Source organism: Tamandua tetradactyla, chromosome 6 (assembly GCF_023851605.1).
Source record: "Tamandua tetradactyla isolate mTamTet1 chromosome 6, mTamTet1.pri, whole genome shotgun sequence".
Taxonomy (NCBI): domain Eukaryota; kingdom Metazoa; phylum Chordata; class Mammalia; order Pilosa; family Myrmecophagidae; genus Tamandua; species Tamandua tetradactyla.
The window spans coordinates 116,628,921-116,646,792 of NC_135332.1; the positions used below are offsets into that span (position 1 = coordinate 116,628,921).

Genomic DNA, 17,872 nt, shown 5'->3' on the forward strand with positions numbered 1-17,872 from the left:
GCCTTTGATTGAACATTTCTATAGACTTGTTTTAATTGGGACATTTTCTCGGCCTTACAACTGTAAACTAGCAACTTATTGAATTCCCCTTTTTAAAAGCCATTCCGTTTCTGGTATATTGCATTCCAGCAGCTAGAAAACTAAAACAATACTCTTGATTACCAATAGGGGGCTTTAGAAACCATGATTTATTTCATCGCTTTGGCCACCTGCCTTCCTCTGTTCCATAAGCAGTAGGTCCAAGAAAGATATGGAAACACAGAGTATCAGGCAAGGAGGAGTAGAGAGCTGGATTCTGTCCCCAGAGGCACAGACTCCTGCTACAGGTGACTGTAGGGGTGCTGTTAAGAAGGAGTGGCAGAATAGTCCAAAAGAATGGCAGTCTCAATCACAATTTAGCAAATGACTGGCAAGAAACATTAGCAGAAGAGGCATGGCAAGACTACAGTGTAGGGAGGTGTGGAATTTAGTTAGGCCTCCAGGGCAGCTTGTAAGTAGCCAGAAACTCTCTGGAACAACTGTTTGGGGGACATGTGTGACCAGACACCCATTACACCAGTCTGGAAGGGATGGAAGGGCCGAGATCACAGTGCAGAACTGTAAGTAACATTCCCAAACTGTGGATGCTGGTGCCCCTTCCTCACTGGCATGACAAGCCATTTTGGAGACACTTCTCCATGGGAAAAAGAAGCATTCTCGACTAGGAACAAGGTAGCTCAACTTGGTAGCTCAACCAAGCTCCAATTGTGGTTTTAATTAATGAATTCAGACTGTTTAATTCCAGCTCCAGAGCAAGCACAAAAGAAACTCTGGGTCTTTCCTGGAAGCGAGGAGGTGGGGCTGACAGAAAAAAAATACAGAGGATTTTGTGGGTGGCTGAGTTCAGAACTTGGAAAAGGGCTGTACCCCAAGAAAAGGGGCATTTAGAGCTGGATTTGAACTCCAAACTCTTGATTGTCAAACCCAGGGGGCTAGGGACTGACCCTGAAAAGGAATTTTTAGAAGTACATTTAAGAAAGCCTCAGACATCAATTGTCAGCATGACCCCAGCAAGAGTGGAGTTAAGATATGTCTGAGAAGACTTCCAGGAAAATGGTTGACTACAGTAGCTCAAGATTAGCCCTGCTCCATGGAAAAGTTAGAGAAGGGACATGGCGGAGACTGAGGCGGCAGTTCGGGAGTGCAGCGGACCTGGGAGGGCCTTCTGCGCCACATGCGGCAGCCTTGGTTGCAGAGGCTGAGGAACTGAGAGGCAGAAAGCTGGAGCCTGGCAAGGAGGTGCAGAGCTGCGGAGCCCACGGGAGTGCACAAACAGGAACATGGGACTAAGAAGTAAGCCAGCCATGTTCCTTGGGCGTGCTACCCTCACCAGTGCAGCCCCGTGACTGGCAACTCACCCAACACCCAATGCACCTGAACCCCATCACCTGCTCCCATTCCCCATGCACCAGGCACCCCCACCCCACCAGCCTGCAGTGCACGTATCTGCCCCACAACCCCACCCCAAGTACAGCCCAGCCCACCTCTCATGCACCCCTCCCAAGTACTACCTCACCCTCCCTATTACCTATAGGCTATTGCCACTCATAAAATTTGCAGGCACTAACCTCCATACCTAGGTTACCCCTGATCCCACCCATAGTATCACACAGCCTCATCCCGCCCTCCCTGAGCTCAGTGCATCCATTTATGGCACTCCCAGGCCCACGCATACACACGGGCCCCCAATCATGTCGTTCAGCTCTAGGAACTACACTTTATAGCAGTCATAGAACCACACATGCACACAGCCCTCAGCCATACTTCCCAGCCCTGAAAAACTGCCGACCTGTGAGGCCATGTCACATCTGCCCCCAGTCCACGAAGGCATAACACTGACCTGCTACCATAGCTCTATGCATGCACACAAAGTATCCCATGCCTTAGACCAGTGCACACCAGGGTTATGCCCCCCAGACCAGTGCACCCACACAGCTGCATCCTCACTGGCCACGGGGCACCCACATTAACAAACACCAGCGTAACTTCCCCAACCTGTGTCTGTGCCTGCCCTGCAATGAATCACTGCGCTGTTGTGCCCCACCCCATACCCTGCACCTTGCTGCACATCCATCCCACAAGCACAAGGCCTTCGACTACTGAAAGAAATCAACTCCCAAAGTAAATCAATCAATATATTTACATGCCACGAAGACAACAGAAGATCACTTAGCATATCACAATGCAGACAGATATAGCACTGCCTAATAACTAAATTAAAACAACAGAGGAGACACAGACATTGGAACAACTAATTAAAGATGTTCATACAATTCTACTTAATAAAATAAATGGGATAGCAAATGACATAAAGGAGATCAAGAAGATAGTAGAAGAACACAAACAAGAATTTGAAAGAATAAATAGAAAAATAGCAGAAATCACAGAGATTAAAGACTCTGTTGACCAAATAAAAAACACACTAGAGGCATACAATAGTATATTTGAAGAGACAGAAAAAAGAATAAGTGATATAGAGGACAGGATAATTGACTTCAAAGACTCGAAACAGCAAATGGCAAAAAAGATGAAAAAAACTGAATGGGAACTCAGGGAAATGATAGACAAAAAAAGTGCATAAATATAAGAATCACTGGTGTCCCAGAAGGAGAAGAGAGGAGTAAAGGGCTAGGAGGAGTAGTTGAGGATATAATGGTGGAAAACTTCCCAACCCTCATAAAGAACACAAATATGCAAGTCAAAGGAGCCAAAAAAAACTCCAAACAGAATAAATCCAAATAGGCCTTCCCCAAGGCACATACTAATCAGTCTGTCAAATGTTGAAGAAAAACAGAAAATCCTGAAGGTGGCAAGAGAAAGACAATCTACAACATACAGGGGAAACCAGATAAGACTGAGTTCAGACTACTCAACTAGCATCCTGGAGATGAGAAGGCAGTGGTATGATATATTTAAGATTCTGAAAGAGAAAGACTTCCAGCCAAGAATTCTGTACCCAGCCATATTGTCCTTTAAAACTGAGGGAGAAATTAAAGTTTTCACAGACAAAGAAGTCATGAAAGAATTTGTCAACAAGAGACTGGCCCTACCAGAAATACTAAAAGAAGTTCTGCCGGCTGAAAAAAAAAAGATAAGAGAGGAATGTCTGGAGGAGGGCACAGAATTGAAGAATACCACTAAGGATAATTTAAATAATACAAAGAGAAAGAGGGAAAAGAATATATAGATCTGACAAATAGATAAAAAAGATAAGATGGTGGAATCAAGAATTGCCTTTTCAGTAATAACTTTGAATGTTAATGGACTAAACTTACCAATTAAAAGATACAGATTGGCAGAATGGATTAAGAAACATAATCCAGTTCTATGCTGCTTACAAGAGACTCATTTTAGACACGGGAATACAAATAGATTGAAAGTGAAAGCATGGAAAAAGATCTTCCAAGCAAGTTTTAACCAAAAGAAAGCAAGAGTAGCTATACTAATATCAGACAAAATAGACTTTAAATGTAAAGACATCATAAGAGACAAAGAAGGACACTATATACTAATTAATGGGGCAATTCACCAAGAAGATATAACAATCATAAATGTTTCTGCTCCCAATCAAGGGGCTCCAAAGTATATGAGATAGACATTCGCAAAACTGAAGGGAGTGAGAAATGTTTCAACAATAATAGTAGGAGACTTTAATACACCACTCTCCTCTGTAGACAGAACAACCAGTCAGAAGAACAACAAGGAAATAAAGAAGTTAAATAACTTGATAAATGAATTAGACCTAACAGACACATATAGGTCATCGCACCCCAAAGCACAAGGTTATACATTCTTCTCTAATGCTCATAGAACATTCTCCAGGATAAATCATATGCTGGGGCACAAAACAGGTCTTTATAAATTTAAAAATATTGAAATTATTCACAGCACTTTCTCTGATCAAAATGGGATGAAGCTGGATCTCAATAACTACCAAAGAACGAGAACATTCACAAATATATGGAGATTAAATAACACATCCTTAAACCAATGAGTCAAAGAAGAAATTGCTAGAGAAATCAGTAGCTATCTGGAGATGAATGAAAATGAGAATACAATTTATCAGAACTTATGGGATGTGGCAAAGGCTGTGCTGAGAGGGACATTTATTGCCTTAAATGCCTATATTAAAATACAAGAAAGAGCAAAAATCTAGGACTTACCTGGAGGAACTTGAGAAAGAACAGCAAACTAACCCCAAAGCAAATAGGAGAAGAGAAATAACAAAGATTAAAGCAGAGATGAATGAATGGGAGAACAAAAGAACAATAGAAAGAACTAAAAAAAAAAAGTTGGTTCTTTGAGAAAATCAATAAAATTGATGGGCCACTAGCAAGACTGACAAACAAAAAAAGAGAGAGGATGCAAATAAACAAAATCAGAAATGAGAAGGTGTGCATTACCACAGACCCTGAAGAAATAAAAGAAATCATAAGCGGACATGCCAACAACTAGACAACTTATATGAAATGGACAAATTCCTGGAGACACACAAACAAGCTACACTGACTCAGGAAGAAATAGAAGATCTCAACAAGCCAATCACAAGTAAAGAGATTCAATCAGTCATCAAAAATCTTCCTACAAAGAAAAGTCCAGGGCTAGATGGCTTCACAGGGGCATTTTATCAAACATTCCATAAAGAACTAACAGCAATCCTGCTCAAACTTTTCCAGAAAATTGAGGAAAAAGGAACTTTACCTAACTCATTTTATGAAGCTAATATAATTTTTTTAGAGCTAATATCATTTTAATACCAAAACCAGGTAAAGATGCTATAGGAAAGGAAAACTACAGGCCAATCTCCCTAATGAACATAGATGCAAAAATTCTCAATAAAATATTAGCAAATAAAATCCAACAACACATTGAAAGAATTATACACCGTGACTAAATGGGGTTTTACACCAGGAATGAAAGGATGGTTCAACTTAAGAAAATCAATTAATGTAATACAGCACATTAACAAATCAAAAGGGAAAAATCACGTGATCATCTCAGTTGATGCTGAAAAGGCATTCGACAAAATTCAGCATCCTTTTCTGATAAAAAAGCCCCAAAAGATAGGAATCAAAGGTAACTACCTCAATATGATAAAGGAAATATAAGAAAAACCAATAGACAGCATCGTACTCAATGGAGAGAGACTGAAAGCCTTGCCCCTAAGATCAGGTAAAAGACAAGGATGCCCACTGTCACCACTACTATTCAACACTGTGCTTGAAATTCTAGCTGGAGCAATCAGGCAGGACAAAGAAATAAAAGGCATCCAAATTGGAAAAGAAGAAGTAAAACTCTCGTTATTTGCAGATGATATGATAGTATATTTGGAAGATCCTGAGAAATCTACAGCAAAGTTACTTGAGCTAATAAACAAATTCAGTAAGGTGGTGGGATATAAAATTAATGTGCAAAAATCAGCAACATTTCTATACACGAGCAATGACCTAGCTGAGGAGTTAAGGAAAAAATTCCATTCAAAATAGCAACCAAAAGAATCAAATGCTTAGGAACAGACTTAACTAAGGATGTAAAGGACTTGTACACAGAAAACTACATAACATTGCTAAAAGAAATCAAAGGAGATCTAAATCTCCTTTGAGATGGAAAGACATTCCCTGCTCATGGATAGGAAGGCTAAATATAGTTAAGATGTCAATCTCCCCAAATTGATCTACAGATTCAACATGGTACCAGTCAAAATTCCAACAACCTACTTTGAAGATTTGGAAAAGCTAACTATCAAATTCATCTGGAAGGGAAAGAGACCCCAAATAACTAAAAGCATCCTAAAAAGAGAAGAATGAAGTGGGAGGATTAACACTCCCTGATTTTAAAACCTATTATATAGCTACAAGGGCCAAAACAGCATCGTGCTGGCACAAAGACAGAAGCACTGAACAATGGTGTCTTACACCCTAAGCAAGAGCATTGAAGAAAGAGAGAGAGAGAGAGAGAGAGAGAGAGAAAGAAAGAAAAGGGGAACTCCTCAAAATTAAACACTTTTGTGCATCAGAGAACTTCATCAAGAAAGTAAAAAGACAGCCTACACAATGGTAGAAATATTTGGAAATGATATATCAGTTAAAGATCTAGTATCCAGAATATATAAAGAGATTGTTCAACTCAGCAACAAAAAGACAGATAACCCAATTACAAAATGGGAAAAAGACTTGAACAGACACTTCTCAGAAGAGGAAATACAGATGGCCAAAAGGCACATGAAAAGATGCTCAACTTCCCTGGCTATTAGGGAAATGCAAATCAAAACTACAATGAGATATCATATCACACCCACCAGGATGGCCATTATCAATAAAACAGAAAATGACAAGTTTGTCTGGAGAGGATGTGGAGAAAGAGGTACACTTATCCACTGTTGGTGGGAATGTCAAATTGGTACAACCGCTATGGAATGCAGTTTGGTGGTTCCTCAGGAAGCTAAGTATAGAATTGCCATATGACCCAGCAATACCATTGCTAGGTTCTACTCAGAGGACATGAAGGCAAGGACACAAATGGACATTTGCACACCAATGTTTATAGCAGCATTATTTACAACTGCCAAGAGATGGAGACAACCCAAATGTCCATCAACAGATGAGTGGCTAAACAAGCTGTGGTATATACCTATGATGGAATATTATGCAGTAAGACAGCAGCAGTAAGACAGAATAAACTTATGAAGTGTGTAACAACATGGATGGACCTTGAGGACATTATGCTGAGTGAGATTAGCCAGAAACTAAAAGGACAAATACTGTATGGGTGTAATTCACTGATATGAACTAACATTAATGAGTGAACTTGGATAATTTCAGCTAAGAACTGAGGTCAGCAGGAGATAGAAATAGGGTAGATATTGGGTCATTGGAACTGAAGAGATACAGATTGTGAATGGGACTGATTGTAAAAATTCAGAAATGGATAGCCCAATACTACCTAACTGTAACATAATTATGTTAGAACACGAATGAAGCTGAATGTGACAATGATAGAGGGAGGAGGTCTGGGGGCACAAATGAAATCAGAAAGAAAGATAGATGATAAAGATTGAGATGGTATAATCTAGGAATACCTACAGTGTATAATAATAGTGACTAAATGTACAAATTTAAAAATGTTTTGCATAAAGAACAACAAAGAATGTCAATATTGCAGGGTGTTGAAAATAGATGGCAATTAATATTTTAAAACTTTAACTTATGTGTGAGACTAAAGCAAAAAATGTTTATTTGGTACAAAATTTATATTTTGACTAGTACATTTCTTAATATAATTTATGTGGACAGCTTAATTGAATACCATAAGTACATGGAACCTTGAATAGGGTATGAGATTTTGTAGGTTTGTCCAGAGTGATGCCTCGATAAATCCCAGAAGGATTTGAACAGTGAATAAAACAGTATTTGCAAAGTCCCCTTGGGGGAATGGTGAAAAAGGGGAAAGATTCACCTTCCCCAAGTGGAGAATTCTTGATAGTCTCACAAGTGTTGGGGACAATCAAAGCAATAGGCTGAGCCCCCAGTCTTGGGGTTTGTTCATATGAAACTTAACTCCACAAAGGATAGGCTAAGCCTACTTAAAATTGGGCCTAAGAGTCATCCCCAAGAGAACCCCTTTTGTTGTTCAGATGTGGCCTCTCTCTCTCAGACAACACGACAAGCAAACTCACTGCCCTCCCCCTCTCTACGTGAGACATGACTCCCAGGGATGTGGACCTTCCTGGCAACATGGGACAGATATCCTAAATGAGTTGGGACTCAGCATCAAGAGATGATGAGCAAATGATGAGATGAGAAAACCTTCTTGACCGAAAGGGGGAAGAGAGAAATGAGACAAAATAAAGTTTCAATGGCTGAGAGATTCCAGAGTTGAGAGGTTATCCTGGAGATTATTCTTACGCATTAAATAGATATCACTTTTTTAGTTAAGGTGTAACAGAGAGGCTAGAGGGAACTGCCTGGAAATGTAGAGCTGTGTTCCAGTAGCCATGTTTCTTGAAGATGATTGTATAGCGATATAGCTTCCGCAATGTGACTGTGTGATTGTGAAAATCTTGTGCCTGATGCTCCTTTTATCTACCTTATGGACAGATGAGTAAAACATAAGGATTAAAAATAAATAAATAATAAGAGGAACAAATGTTAAGATAAATTTAGTAGATTGAAATGCTAGTGATTAATGAAAGGGAGGGGTAAGGGGTATGGCATGTATGAAATTTTTTTCCGTTTTCTTTTTATTTCTCTTTCTGATTGATGCAGATGTTCTAAAAAATGATCATGATGATGAATATACAACTATGTGATGAAAAAATTAATTAATTATAAATAAAGTATTGGCACAGTCCTCTGAGAGAGGGGACAAAGACTATGGAACTATTAAACCCTAAATCAATAGGCCATGCCCTCGATCATGAGGCTTACTTTTGTGAAGCTTATGTTGGTAGCAGAAAAGCTTAGACTACCTATAGGCATGCCTAAGAGTTACTTCTGAAGGACCTCTGTTGTTGCACAGATGTGTCCTCAGTCTCCCTACGCAAGTGAAATAATTGCCCTCCCCCCCCCATGTGGAACATGATATCCTGGGGTGAAAGTCTCCCTGGCAACATGGAGAGACTCCCAAGGATGATTCCAGACCTGGCACCTGGCATCAACAATTCCATCCTGACCAAAAATGGGGAAAGTAGCATAATTAATAAAGTATCAATGGCAGAGAGAGTTCAAATAGAGTCAAGAGGCTACTCTGAAGGTTGCTCTTATGCAAGCTTTAGGTAGACCTCTCTACCTATCATAACCTGCCAACCCCCAACCATGACCATTCCAGCCAATTCTAAAGAACACCTAGGGCATTATATAAGATTCCACAAGGATTCCAAGCACTAGAATAACTTCTCAGAAACTTACAACCTCCAGATGGGTCCCTGGTCCAGATAAGTCCTGAAACCTAGCCCAGCCTCTCCAGAACATCAGATAGTTCCATCTCCCTACCCCATATTAGTGACAGACCCTTTTAATATCAAAAATTTAGAATTGCCATAGCCCAAACCACCCCAAAGAGACGTATGGAAAGATCAAAGGTGATGGTGGAATTATACATAGAAGATAGGGCTTAACAAATGACTATGAATGCTGAATCATTAAATTGATATCTCTTTTAGTCTCCAGTATTTTAGAGCAGCTAGAAGTAAAAACCTAAAATTGTGAAATTGTAACCCATGTCAAAGTCCGAAATACTGCAACTAATTGCGGTGCTGTGCTCTCAAATTTATAGCTTTTTTGTATATATGTTATTGTTCGCAAAAAAAAAAAAGAAGGAAAATAAAGTCAATTGTGATGATATAAAAGTATTTAAGCCCTCTAGCCTCCGATATTCTGGAACAGCTAGAGGGAAAAATGCAAGAGAATCGTTTGGTAGCCCATGATAAACTCTGGGATCTAGCCTGTAACCATTTTTTTTTTTAAGGTTGAAAGGGGTTTATTATAAAGGAGGGAGGGGGAGGAAAAGGGGGGAAGGAAAGAGGGTAAAGGAATACTTTCTTCAAATGCCTGAAGAAAATGTCCACCAAGCTGGATTCTTAATAGTTCTTTCAACAATGAAATTTTGCAATTTTAGTTATATGCTTGTCTGGTATCAGATGAATCACTTTTTAATTGATGGATGATGGAATTCAATTCTTTGGCTATTTAAAGATGTTCTTATTTGACTTATTATAATAACTTTCTTAAAAATTGCTGTTACTTACATTAAAAGTAGGAAAGTTTGGACTACAGCTAAAAAATAGAGTGGGACATGGGCACTACTTATTCTAGGGTAAGTTCCATTCCATGGTGTAACCACTTCTTGAAGAGTGCTTTAAAAACTATTGCTTTTTTATTTCTTTGCTTTGTATATATGTTATACTAAACAAAAACAATTTTTTTTTAATTAAAAGATATATCTGAGTGACAAAATAGATAGTCAGTTGTCATGGTTATGGACATGTGTCAACTTGGCCAAGTTGTGGGACCTGTTTATCTGATCGGACAAGTGCTGGCCTGTCTGTTGCAAAGAGGACATTTCATAGGATTAGGTCATGATCATGTCAGCTGCATCCACAGCTGATTCCATTTGTAATCAGCCAAAGGGGAGTGTCTTCTACAATTAGCGATGCTAAATCTAATCACGGGAAGCCTTTTAAGGAGGATTCAGAGGAGACAGGTCCCATTCCTGCTTTGACTGGTGAGCCTCTCCTTTGGAGTCATCCAGACCATCCATCAGAGTAGTCGGCTTCACAGCCAGCCCTGTGGATTTTGGACTCTGCATTCCTGTGGTCACGTGAGACACTTTTATAAATTTTATATTTGCAAGTGTTCCCTGTTGATTCTGTTTCTCTAGAGAACCCTAACTAATACATCAGTTTAAGGAGATAATTCTCTAAAGGGCAAATCTTTTCTGAGAAAAGAGGGGACAAGGCCCTACCCAAGTTATTGCTGTTAATCAGAGAATTCAGACCTCAGGGGCTGGAAAACAGAAACAGCTTAAGCCTGTCTTCTACTTCAGCCTCTGTCTCAATGATACCCCTGGCAGGGGCAGGGTCTACTGAGAATTAAAGTCACCACAACACTTTATGTGGTTGAGAGCTGTGGACTGAGAAGTGCCACCTGCTGAACAGAACAGGAAAAGCAGGGATACTCGAGGCTTCACAGGAAAGACTAGCAACCTCCTGGATCTCATCCGCAGGGAAACTCGATACTGATTACACCCTCCTTCTGAGACTTGGGCCTGTCTTTCTGGGAAAACCTGATTGGAGCTGATCATGTCTGGAGAGACCCACCTCAAAAGAAGGCTCCATATAGGCAGGACAAGAATCAGAAAAACAAGGGCTGAAAAACTCTGATCAGTTAAACAGAAGCTATCCTAGCAGTCTAGAATAAGTTGAACTGAATGTCAAAAAACAAATACAGAACAGAGTCAATCAACAAGAAACCTTAGGTAAAAGAGAAAATCACCTCCAGTATAATCTAATCAAGGAAATCAGATGCTTAGACATGGCCCAATCAAAGGAATAAACTAACACTTCAAATGAGATGCAGGAGTTGAAACTCACTTTTTCAACTTTTTGAACCATTCCTATATGGGGTACTGTGACTTTCATAGCTTCGGAGCTCTAACACTGAATCTCACGTATCACATAAATATCCGAAGTTTCTGTGAAAGACCAGGTTACATACAAACAGCTCAGTATCTCATAATTTAGAATTAACAGTTACACCTCCTGAATATATATGACTGCTATAAGAGCTTACAATCTAGGACCCTTTACAATAAGCCCCAATCTGATAACCCATGCTCTCGACTTGAGCTCACCGAATTTTTATACTATAGTTAGTCCATATGATTGAGGCATAATATTTGTCTTTTTGTTCCTGACATTTCATTCAACATACAGCTCTTAAGTTTTGTTCACATTGTTGCAGCATTGATATACTTATGTTGAGGAATCAACAATCCTAAAGTCAGTTTAAGAAAATCTTCAGCTGGATTTCACATCAGAAAATTCATAGCGATAAATAAAATCTTTTATATAGATCCTCTCCATTCAGCAAAGTCAAGAATTTTGAACACATCTTACTGTTGAAATTGTGTAGGATAACAATTTGGAATTGTCAAGTGTCACTGGAATTACATTGAATGATGGATTTTGTAAGAAGTAAAATGAAATGACAAAATCCCATACATTAGTACTTACAAATTTGTGAGCAACAAATATTGTTGCTGAAAATCTGATATGTTGGTCATCAGCATCAAGGGATTGAGAAAACCTTCTCAACCAAAAGGGGGAAGAGAGAAATGAGACAAAATAGTGTGTCAGTGTCAGAGATTTCAAACAGAGTCGAGAGGTTATCCTGGAGGTTATTCTTATGCATTGTTTAGATATCCCTTTTTTTAAGTTTAAAGTATATTAAAGAGCCTAGGGGGACATGCCTAAAACTGTAAAGCTGTTTTCCCATAGCCATGTTTCTTAAAGATGAATGTATAATGATATAGCTTTCACAATGTGACTGTGTGATTTTGAAACCTTGTGTCTGATGCTCCTTTTATCTATAGTATGGACAGATGAATAAAAAATAAGGATGAAAAATAAATAATAAGGGGAACAAATGTTAAAGTAAATTGAGTAGATTGAAATACTAGTGATCAATGAAAGGGAGTGGTAAGGGGTATAGAAAAAAATAGGGGGAACAAAAGTTAAAATATATTGGTTAGATGGAAATACTAATAGTCAATGAGAGGGAGGGGTAAGGGGTATGGTATGTATGAGTTTTTTCTGTTTTCCTTTTGTTTCTTTTTCTTGAGTGATGCAAATATTCTAAAAAATGATCATGATGATGAATATACTACTGTGTGATGATATTGTGAGCCTTGATTGTACACCATGTATGGAATGTTTGTACGTTAAGAATGTTTGGTTGGGATGTTGTTTTGGTTTGTCAATAAAAATTTAAAAATTAAATACATAAATTTTTAAAATCTCAGTAGACTGAGGTCAGGAGCATGGGTATCAGGTTGGGTACTAGATTGTAAGCTCTTAAACAGTCACATATATTCAGGAATTGTACTGTTAATTCTTTTTTATTTTATTTTATTTTATTTATTTTTTTTTAATTTTTATTTTTTCGTACAGGCAGGCACTGGGAAATGAACCTGGGTCTCTGGCATGGCAGGCAAGACTCGGCCTGCCGAGCCACCATGGCTCACCATGCAACTGTTATTTCTAAATTCTGAGATACTGAGCTGTTTGTGTGTAATCTGGTTGTTCGCAGAAACTTGGGGTATTTATGAGACTCAGAGTTAGAGCTCTGAAGCTATAAAAGTCAGCACTCCCCATACAGGAACTGTTTAAAAAGTTGAAAAAAAGGATCAGACTTTAACTGGAGATATGAATGAAGTTGATCTGGTTAGGACTGGGGTAGATCAGAATACAGGATTAAGGATGATATGGTTCATATTTTAAAGCTTCAACTACTGTGTAAGACTAAAGGGAGAGATGTTTATTTTGGTGCAAAATTTACATTTTGGGTAGCATATTACCTAACTTGTATGGTCAGTTAAATTAGGTAAATACATGGAATCTTGAATAGGGTATGATCTTGTTGGTTTGTATAGATTAGTGTGATGCCCCAATATATCCCAGAGTAATTTGGACACAGAAAAAAAGTATTTGCAAAGTTTCCTTGGAGAACTGGGGAGAGAGGAGGAATATTCAACACCCCATTTGGAGAATTTCTGATATTCTCATAAGCAGTGGGGACAACCAAATCAATATGCCAAGCCCTCAATCTGGGGGTTTGCCTGTATGAAACTTATTCCTGCAAAGGATAGCCTAAGCCTACTTAAAATTAACCCTGGGAGTCACCCCCAGAGAACCTTTTTGTTACTCAGATGTGGCCTCTCTCTCTCTAAGCTAACATGGCAATGAACTCACTGCCCACCCCCACACCCCATTATGTGGGACATGATTCCCAGGGGTGTAAATCTCCCTGGCAATGTGGGACAAAACTGGGATTCACTGGGACCCAACATCATGGGATTGAGGAAGTCTTCTTAACCAAAAGGGGGAAGAGAGAAATTAGATGAGATAAAGTTTCAGTCCTGAGAGATTTCAGAGTTGACAGGTTATCATGGTGGTTATTCTTATGCATCCCTTTTTAGTTTATGGTATGGAGAAGTGGCTAGAGGGAAGTACCTGAAACTGTTGAACTGTGTTCCAGTAGCCTTGATTCTTGAAGATGATTGTATAATGATGTAACTTTTACAGTGTAAGTCTGTGATTGTTAAAACCTTGTGTTTGATGCCCCTTTTATCCAGCCTATGGATGCAGATGAATTAAAAAGAATATATGGATAATAAATAAATAAATAATAGAGGGGATAATGGGTAAAATAAATAAGGTAGATTGAAATACTAGGGGTCAATGAGAGGGAGGGGCAAAGGTTATGGAATGTATGAGTTTTTTTCTTTTTATTTCTTTTTTTCTAGAGTCCTGCAGATGTTCTAAAAATGATCATGGTGATGAATACACAACTATGTGACGATATTGGGAGCCATTGATTATACACCATGTATGGATTGTGTATGTGTGAAGATTAGTCAATAAAAATGTTTTTTAAAAAACATGGGAAGATGCTCAGTTTCACTAATTTTAGGGAAATGCAAATCAAAACCACAATGAGATATCCTCTCACATCTACTAGAATGACCAGCATTAAAAAAAAAAAAAAAAAAACAGAAAACTACAAGTGCTAGAGAGGATATGGAGAAAGAGGTACACTTCTTCATGGTTGGTGGGAATGTAGAATGTTGCAACCAGTCTGGAAGGCAGTTTGGTGGTTCCTCAAGAAGCTAAAAAGAATTTCCATGTGATCCAGCAATCCCATTACTAGGTATATAATCAGAGGAAGACAGAGATACAAATGGACATTTAAACACCAATGTTTATAGTGGCATTATTCACAATTGCCTAGAGATGGGAACAACACAGGTGTCCATCAGTGGACAAGTGGATTAACGAACTGTGGTATATACCTCTGATGGAATAATACACAGCTGTAGGACGGAATAAAATCATGAAGCATGTGAGAACGTGGAGGAAGCTTGAGAATATTATGTTGAGCAAAATTAGCAGAAGCAAAAGGACAAATACTGTATGTCTCATGAACCAACAATAATGAGCTAACTTTGAGAGTTAAAGTTGAGAGTACAGGTTATCAAGAGATAGAAAGAGGGTAGAGATTGGACATTTGATGCTGAAGGAGTATGGAATGTTCAACAGGATTGACTGTAAAGATCTAAAAATGGATAGCACAATACTATCTGATGGTAGCACAATATTTAAGTATAATGAACAAAGTTGAGTGTGGGTATGGTTGAAGGAGGAAGGCTATGGGTAGGTATGACACCAGAAGGAAAGATAGAGGATAAAACTGGGACTGTATAACTTAGTGAAGCCAACTGTGGACAATGATGGTGATTAAATGTACAAATATAAGAAAGTTTTTATATGAGGGAGAAAAATGAATGTCAACATTGCAAGCTGTTCAAAATGGGATGGTATATGGAAAAAATACAATCAATGCAAACTAGGGTCTATAGTTAATAGTAACATTGTAATATACTTTCATTAATTGTAACAATGCAATATAACAAAGCAAAATGTCAATAAGAGGGGGATGTAAGGGAGGGATATGGAATTCTGCATGGTGTTGTTATTGTTTCTCCTTTTTATTTATTTTTTTTTAATTTTCATTTTTTTCCTCTTCTTCTTCCTTTGCGGAAGAAATGGAAATATCCTCATATAGATTGTGATAATGAATGCATAACTATGTAATCTTACCAGGGCAATTGATTGTTTACTTAGGATGGATTGTATGGTGTGTGAATAAAACTGTTTAATACAGACTGGAGACCCGGGTTTGATTTCCGGTGCCTGCCTATGCCAATAAATAAATAAATAAACAAACAGAAAGATATGAGTACTGGAGGAGAAAATGAGAGAGAAATATACCTATTTATGGTTGGTAGAGATGTAGAATGTTGCAGCCCCTCTAGAAAGTAGTGTAGTGGTTCCACAGGAGGCTAAATATAGGGTTGCCATATGATCCTGCAACCCTGTTATTAGGTATTTACTTGGAAGGACTGGAAGCAGGGGCACAGATGGACATTTGCACACTGGTGTTTCTGGCGGCAGTATTCACTGTTTGCAGTGATTGGAGGTGACTGATGAATGCAAGTGTGAACAGGAGTATATACATACAATAGAATAGAGTGGCTGCAAGAAGGAATGAAGTTCTGAGGCATGCAACTAGGTGTAAGAACCTTGAGGACATTATGTTGAGTCAAATAAGCCAGAAACAAAAAGACAAATATTGTTAGGCCTCACTACTATGGACTAAATATAATGTGCAAACTCTGAGAATTGAATTCAAAAGCATAGTTTATCAAGGGAGAGAACTTGGGCAGAGATTGGACAATTGATGATTAAGGAGTACGGAGTGTTCAGTAAGACTTATTGTAAAGATTCCTTGATTATAAACTCTTAGAGCACCCACATAGATGCTTGAGTTTTAACTGTTATGTCTAAATTCTGAGCAGCTGACTTCCTTGTGTATAATCTGGTCATCCCCTGTAACTTTGGGTATATGTGTGATACCTGAGACAATTAAGAGTTCAGCACCTTTGAAAGTCAGCATTACCCCATACAGCAGCTGTTAAAGATCAGACTTCAATTAGAGACATGAAACTGATATGGTTAAGACTAAGGTAAACAAAATACAGGGTAAAGGATGATAATTGACTGAACTTTAAAACTTCAACTTCTGTGTGAGACAAAATAAAGATGTTTATTTGGTAGAAAATTTATATTTTCTGTAGCACACTATCTAATTTAACCTACTGTATGGTCAATTTATTCAAACAACATAATTACATGAAACATTGAATATGGATTGAGATCTTATTATTTTGTACAATTAATGTTATACCCCAATATGTTCCAGAGTAATTTGGTCAAAAATCAAAAAGTATTTGCAAAGTCCCCTTGAAGGAGTGGAGAAAAAGGAGGAAATATTAAACTTCCCCATCTGAGGAATTCCTAACATTCTCATAAGCATTAGGGACTAGTAATTTAATAAACCAAACCCTTGATAGTGGGGCTTGCTCTTAAGAATCTTATTCCTGCAAAGGAAAAGCTAAGGCTAAGCTAATCTGTGGCGGACCTCCAGGAAAGCCATGTCCTTTAATCCTCATTCAATATTGCTGGCTGGGAGCATTTTGATTGTTCCCATGGAGATGTGGCCCACCCAATTGTGGATGGTAACTTTTGATGAGTTAGCTTTCATGGAGTTGTGACTCCACCCATTAATCCTTTAAAAGAGGAAACATTTTGGAGAGAGTCCCTTTTTAGAGCCATGAGAAAGCCACAGCAGAGCCGAGCCGAGCCTCAAGGCTGAGAGAACCACGGAGTCCACCAGCCAGCGACCTTTGGAGATGAAGAAGGAGAACGCCCCCAGGAGAGCTTCATGAAACAAGAAACCTGGAGAGAAAGCTAGCATACTGTTGCCATGTTTGCCACATGCCTTCCCAGTTGAGAGAGAAACACTGAACCCATTGGCCTTTCTTGCATGAAGGTAACCTCTTCTTGGTGCCTTAATTTGGACTTTTTTTTTTTGCATGAGTAGGCACCAGGAATCAAACCCAGGTCTCCGGCATGGCAGTGAAGAACTCTGCCTCCTCAGCCACTGTAGCCTGTCCAATTTGGACATTTTTATAGCCTTGCTTTAATTGGGACATTTTCCCAGCCTTAGAACTAGCAACTTGTTAAATTCCCCTTTTTAAAAGCCATTCTGTTTCTGGTATATTGCATTCTGGCAGCTAGCAAACCATAACACCTACTTATAATTATGCCTAAGAGTCACCCCCAGAAAACCTCTTTTGTTGCTCAGATGTGACCTCTCTCTTTAAGCCAATTCTGCAAATAAACTTATTACCCTACCCCCTACATGGGACATGACTCCCAGGGGTATAAATCTCCCTGACAACGTGGGACATAACTCCCAAGGATGAGCGTGGCCTTGGCATCATGGGATGAAAAGGCCTTTTTGACCAAAAGGGGGAAAAGAAATGAAACAAAATGAAGTTTCAGTAGCTCAGAGATTTCAAATAGATCAAGAGGTTATTTTAGAGCTATTTCTTATGCGTTATATAGATATTCCTTTTTAGTTTCTAGTGTATTGGAATAGCTAGAAGGAAATACCTGAAACTGTTGAACTGTAATCCAGTAGCCTTGATTCTT

General features: G+C 38.7%; 1 protein-coding gene across 2 annotated transcripts in view; it reads left to right on the top strand.

Annotated features, from left to right (window-relative positions):
- The window catches only part of KCNB2 (potassium voltage-gated channel subfamily B member 2), a 416,859-nt gene that overhangs the window by 345,164 nt on the left and 53,823 nt on the right, over nucleotides 1-17,872 (top strand). The gene's annotated exons all lie outside the window — the stretch shown is intronic.